General features: G+C 37.5%; 1 pseudogene across 1 annotated transcript; it reads right to left on the bottom strand.

Moving 5' to 3' along the window:
* Positions 1 to 332: 332 nt before the first annotated feature.
* Positions 333 to 6,281, bottom strand: LOC149258320 (beta-galactosidase 5-like; annotated as a pseudogene). The gene is made up of 12 exons (XR_016255623.1): positions 6,264 to 6,281; positions 6,158 to 6,174; positions 5,890 to 6,046; positions 5,150 to 5,257; positions 4,528 to 4,536; positions 4,394 to 4,425; positions 4,148 to 4,214; positions 3,876 to 3,968; positions 3,565 to 3,707; positions 3,025 to 3,125; positions 1,893 to 1,980; positions 333 to 904 (listed from the first exon to the last, which is right to left on the bottom strand). The product of XR_016255623.1 is annotated as a beta-galactosidase 5-like (transcript).
* Between the last annotated feature and the right edge of the window lie 593 nt (positions 6,282 to 6,874).

The following is a 6,874-nucleotide window of genomic DNA, read 5'->3' as shown; positions in this document are numbered from 1 at the left end:
ATTCTTGAGATATACTTCAAGTGAAAATGTGCATCTCCACTCCTCTTTAAGCAACAGCAAGAAATTCCACTGAATTATTGACATCTTGAAATCATGTCAAATAAAAGGCCAAACAAAAGCTTCAGATTCAGAGTCCAATTCTCTGAATGTACTCAGCTTTATTATTAACCAATAGTTTGAAAGGTCAACTGCTTTGACTGGAGCCCTAAGAATGTTTTGGCTCCCTGTTGTTGATATATCCATAAAATATATTTTTACAAGATGCGAACATCTGACATTAGGACTGAGAAGTGACTCTTTTCAACTCGGATGTATTTTCATCGCTAGTAATGTGCAATTGAGTACGGAGGTTGGACAGCAAACAATGATATTCCAAGCTTAAGGAACTTGGATTCTGAGCATAAAAGGCCTTTAACACAGAACGATATACCAGTAACTCAATCTCATGTGTTTTTATCCTTTGCTCCATGGCTTCTGCTGAATCTCCACGCTTGAACATTTTGACATCATCACATTTTCCATTTTGAATGCCACTGAATGTTCCATCTCTTCTGTCATCATGGACATACGGTCTTTTGACTCCTTTCAAAGGATGGGCAGGAGAATTCCTTCTCAGAGACAGGGCTTCAACATTCTTTAATCCATTTCCACGATTAAAAAACTTGGACCGTCTTGAATCTTTGACAACTCGCCTAGCATTAAGGAAATTTGAGCATTCTTGATTTCTCTGTGTTACCCTCGTTCCTATCAAGCCACACGGTCTTCTCTGCTTGTTTACTTCTTCTTCAGGTTGCTCTTGGGATTGCACATCAGTTTGCATATCCCCAGGACATGATGCTACGGAAGTTTGCTCACTATTTTCAACCACGGGACAGTTTCCATTGTAGATGACATCACTTGAATGCTACAAGACACGGAAAAAATTACATTAGCCATTGTATTATGGAGGGACTCAAGGTCCTCCTAAGTTCACTATGAAACATAATAATACAAGTGCTGACTCCTGAGAGAGAATTAGTAAAACTAAGAAAAACATTTTAGTGGGCTAAAATTTTGCAATTAAATCATCCATCTCTCCTACACTGCACAAGTAGTTGAAGTAAATTACATTCACCTCACAAGGCAAGGATTAATGCTTACGCACAGGGCAGGGCAGGGCAAGGCAGGGATGTGAAAATATGAACCATAATCAGAATCAACCATACTTGAATGCTGGATGCTCATCGTGTACAAGGATGCAAGTTATGACTGGTTCTATTTCATCTCAAGATGATAAAAATCATTCATTTACATCAAGTGGAGAATGTTCCTCACTTAAAAGACTCTTATTTGCATGGTGATGGTGCCAAGTTGGCGACTGCAACTTCTGCTCAGTTTGATGTGGACTCTAGAACTCATTTAGATGTTTCTTCACATGGAAATTCTTGTACCCCAGTAGATGGGTCAAAGGTGGTGACTCCTGTCTTTACTGAGCTTGCCATGGGTCCCTGAGCCGTGACAATAGCTTTTGTTTCATGTGAAACAGCCAAGAGACAAACATGAATCACCATAAAAGCAAAGCCCTTATTTGCTCCTGGTTTTCTGGATAGGAGAACCAGGTCACAACATGTAACCCAGTCTAAGGCTCCGCAGAAGAATGCTTGTAGTGCAAATGGCTTTACAGCAGTGCACAAAACTGCAGTGGGCGATGGGATCTCTGGTGTTGGTCAGTTTGATGCATATGGTTGCAAGCCAATATTAGGTCAATTCCCTTGCCAAATAAATAGATAACCTGATAGATTGCCCGAGGATGAAATTCAACTCCTGAAAACACTTCTCTCAATTTTGCAATACTGTGAGACAAATTCAAGTGAAAATTGCAGAAAATATATCACATCCAAGATATAGCATACCATATTCATCTACGGGTGCGTCATTGTCATAAGAGGTTGCAATGAAAGGCCCTCTTGTTGTACGACCAAAGTTTGTTCCTCTATCGTACTGCAATAGAAACAAATCAGAATCATACGTAATTTAGTCAAAACTTCTGTATATGAATGTCACATGCTAGGGTGATCCAATTGTTAATGTGCAAATCCTACCATGTAGTACTTTACACCATTCGCTAAAAAGGGAGCAACTGCAAAGGCCAGATATTCCACCGGTCCAGAAAAACCAGAGACAATGTTTCAGATTACTATACGTGCAAACCAGAGACAATGTTTCAGATTACCATACGTGCAAATTACATTTACCACTGACTATAAGCATTGCTACATATCTGCATTTTTCAATTTGTTGCAAATTTGTTTTTACTGCAGAACGTAGAATCTTCATGATGTCGGTTTATTTTAGCATGCATTTCAAATTAATTTGAATGTGAAGTAATGGAAGTCCAGAAAAACCAGAGACAATGTTTCAGATTACTATACAGACAATGTTTCAGATTACTATACGTGCAAATTACATTTACCACTGACTATAAGCATTGCTAGATATCATTTTTGGGATTCAACGGCGTTAAGTAAGTCATTCAAAGTATGACCATTTCCATGAGAGGTAGTCTTAAAGTGACTAATTTCTCATGATTTTTGAATAGTTCACTTAGCACTCATTGCATCGGGTGATGCTCACAGGGGTGAAGAAGTGGGATTGAAACTAGTGAAATGTGGAGAACGAATCACATAGCATCAATCATCACTTCCGGGGCTTGCACCCGGTAACCAGGACTTCCCAGGAGGTCACCCATCCCAGAACTCCTCTGGCTCAAGCGCGCTTAACTGTGGAGTTTTTCCCCACAATCAAGCCCACTTAGCTTGCTACCCCATTTGCAAAACCTTAGCAAGTATTGTGCCTCATGAACCATTCAGGTAGAGATCCCTTGACTCTTTGTTTTTCAATTTGTTGCAAATTTGTTTTTACTGCAGAACGTAGAATCTTCATGATGTCAGCTTATTTTAGCATGCATTTCAAATTAATTTGAATGTGAAGTAATGGAAGTTGTTATTCCATCAGCTGAAAGAAAGTTCAAAATAATCTCAGTACCAGGCCAGCAACTCCAGGCTTTCAAGTTTCGTCCACATTGTTGGCTTGTAAGGCTTGTTAGGTACAAAGTTGTCACAACAGAAACCATTGCAAGTGTTTATCTGTTACAAAATTAAACAAGAAATAAGGTAAAACAATGGAAGCTCAGATATCACTACATGGATTATTACAAGAAAACGAAAAACAGAATGCAGGACCCTGAAAACCCCACAATCTATTGCATGGCAGCTATCCCTTTTTCAATACACTCAAAAGTAGTGATCCATCAAAATGAAAAATGACAGACTTCTTATTAATATAAACTACATGTGATCAGGTCTTCCCCTAAAATAGTTAATAGCGCAGATATTGCAGCACCAACAATCAGTCAAGACCTCTTTAGAGAGAGTGAATATGCAAAGCTAACTATTGATTTAACTAATGCAACATTTCATACAATAATACAATTTGACAAGTTCATCCAGAGACAGGGGCCACCAAGTTCCCAGATGAAGATATTATGATATAAACATATAAGTGGGTACTGATAACAGAACTTACCACAGGGTCTGGTGCATCATCTTGTCTGCACATAACCCAGGGTACACCCATATCCATTCCCACAGCCATCTGAGCAGCCCAATTCATATATTGCACTCTGGCAGACCTATACTCCATTCTCCAAGTTTATATTCATTTTCTACCTGTAAGAATACTTTGTCCTTGGTCATAATTTAAAAAATTCGAACCATGAGCATATACAAAGTTAAAACTATCCATGCCAGATCACTCCTTTCTGCAAATTTAATGAATCAAGCAAATGACTACCAATCAAAATTTAACACATTTTACCAGGAGGGATCAAAGTATACCGGGGTCATAATAATTGGTCCACCTTGCGATTCAAACAACCCTTCACTTTTCATCATGTCGACAATATTTTTTGTGAAACCTTCCATTGCATTCTGTAAGAAACCCAAACAGACATTCATAAAATGTAACATAAATTATATGTGATTTGAAAGTATGTGACTCACTAACTCTCACAGTTTAGAGGACATTACTAATCAGTGTTTCATCTCATTAAAATGAACATTAGAATTTCAAGGAAATAGAAGGGTATTTACTATTCATAGAGGTCAACCTTGAAAGGCTCATTATCTGTTCTGAAACTGATGCCAGGAACATATTTTAACCAAACTAGAAAGCCTCTGCAGATATATCAAAAGATTCGTGTCCAATGTTATAAAGACCTGGTAGATCTTGAGTAGAGAGGGCATTGCAGAAAATCATTCAAAAGGAAATATACCCGAAATTCCATTTTGCACAGACATAAGGGCCATTGCAAAGATAAACTTAAAGTCCTGTCTCCTGGGCAAGCTTCACAAACTTCACAAGATCTAATCTTCCATCAAAATTGTACTACAGTAGCAAGTTTCAACAACATAAGCAGAGGTATAATTAGCAACATAAGCAAGAGGTATAATTAGAAAACAACGAAAGATATATCAAAAGGATTTATACCTTCAAAACCTGCAACAAATTCTTAATCACATCCCACAGACATTTCTATCAACTTTAACCCAAAAATAAAGTGACATATCATCAATCCACCACACTACTAAGATTTATCCTGATTAGACTGTGAAAAGTAGCTTTTCAAGGATTATATACACTTCAGATGCATCATTGGTAATAAGTGTGGACGAACAGCTAAAGAGTTGTACAAGACAGTTGCCTTGACATATCCAAATGTCCAAATACAAATGTATGAAATGCAATGCCTTGTTGCTTGCATTTCAAGCTAGATTTAAGCTTATGCAATGTTCATTTACGACCCTTTTTCCTAACAGACTGAATGAGACACAAATTTTATAGCAACTGTTGAGAAACTTTATGTCGAACTAGTAACCATTATGACTATGAAGGCATTGGATAAACATCGCAAATATGACTGCTTAGCCTTCAAAAATTACGATTTGAACACGACAACAGGAGTTTCAATCCAGCTACTTCATCAGTGGTATATAAATATCTCTGCTTAGCCTTCAAAAATTACAATTTGAACACGACAATAGGAGTTTCAATCCAACAATTTCATCAGTGGTATATAAATTTAAGTTCGAGAACAATTTCTAACCCTTACCTGAGAACATGAACTCTTTACATAGCAATTTTCTACAAGCATATGATGGGGATTGTAAGATTCATTGAAAAAGAGAATGCTCTTAGACCATTGTCGGAAACTCTTTTCCTACAGGCAAGAAACAAATTGAAATGTAACTACTATTCAACTGTTAAAATACCTCAGTGGCAGTCTACCAGTACATCATTACCGGAATATGCTTTACCATAACAATCTATCGAAATTCGACCACCAGATACTACATTTCAAGAATGCCCAGGTTCGCCATGAGAGCCCTTAAATTGCAAGGCAATGGCTCAATGTGATTACCATCCTACTACTATATCAGTAATGGCATGTAAAACACGTCATTACTGAAATCCACCTCACTATAACAGTGAATGGAAAGTAGTTCGCCAGATTCTACCTTAATATTTCAGGAATGTCCAACTAGGTCACGAGAGGTCTTACACTTAAAATCAACGGCTCAACGTGATTACCATTTCACTATCATGCCGACAATATATCAGTAATAGCCTTGCAGCACATTATTACTAAAATCTGCCTTACCATAACAGTCCATGGAAAGCGAGTCACATGATCCCTGTCAATCGAAGACTTAAATTGCAAGGAGATGAATCAATGTGATTATCATTTCACTGTTATGTTGAGGAAATATCTTAGTAATAGCCTCCCAGCATATTATTACTACAATCTACCTTCCCATTATAGTCCATGGAAAGTGGGACACTAGATACTACCTTAGCATATCGAGAATGCCCAACTGTATCAAAAGAGGTCTTACTTTGCCAGGCAATGGCTCCTGTGTATTCACGAACACTTAAGTTTGCATGACGTCCAACCCTCCATCCTTCGCCTTCTTGATGGGATCCAACCACAGCTACAATACTCCGTGAACTGACACAGTTATGTAATCAGACTACAACCGAAAACCAAGAACACTGAATCAAAGTGCAGATTTGATCCAAAAGAAATTTGGTTTTCTTTGTACTACTACATTGAACTGACCCAATTATGTAATCAGACTGCAACCAAAAACCAAGAACACTGAATCAAAGTGCAAATTTGATCCAAAAGAAATTTGATTTTCTTTGTACTACTACATTTAACCCACTGTTGTCTCTTGCGTCATTTCCACACTATTTCTCTTATCATCTTGAGCGTAGGATCAAGCCAAGATACAAAATGTATGCATAGTTTAAAGCTAAGGATTTACTTAAGCACAAGAGTGTTCTTTCCGGAGCATATTTGAACTACCAAAGCAAATGTTTGTACAAAAATATTGCCATCCTGAAGGGAGCAAGTATCTTAGTCTTTGCAGAGTTGGGAAAGTGTAAGTTATCATTGTATTATTCTCATATGAACCTGTTCTTATTGTTGTGTGGGGCTATTTTCAAATACACAGAAATATATGTAAGTTATCATTGTATTATTCTCATATGAACCTTTTCTTATTGTTGTGTGGGGCTATTTTCAAATACACATAAATATATGCCATATTCCACTTGTAGGGTCTGTAGTGACATGTTATCTTATGTGACTACATAATGCCTAGTGCTCCATTTTCTATAGTTTCTTCAGAAAACATTTAGACTATCCTTTCTGGAGCATCAAAGTTTGTCTATAGAGGAGATGGTATAATTGATCATGGCGCAAAGCTCAAAAATGCCTCAGGGACCAAAGAAATAAAAATCAGTGAAAATTTACTAATTGAGAGGCACAAGC

Source organism: Pinus tabuliformis, chromosome 6, assembly GCF_031772625.1.
Source record: "Pinus tabuliformis cultivar Carrire ecotype Pingquan chromosome 6, CPIR1, whole genome shotgun sequence".
Taxonomy (NCBI): domain Eukaryota; kingdom Viridiplantae; phylum Streptophyta; class Pinopsida; order Pinales; family Pinaceae; genus Pinus; species Pinus tabuliformis.
This window is presented reverse-complemented; position numbering and strand designations above follow the sequence as displayed.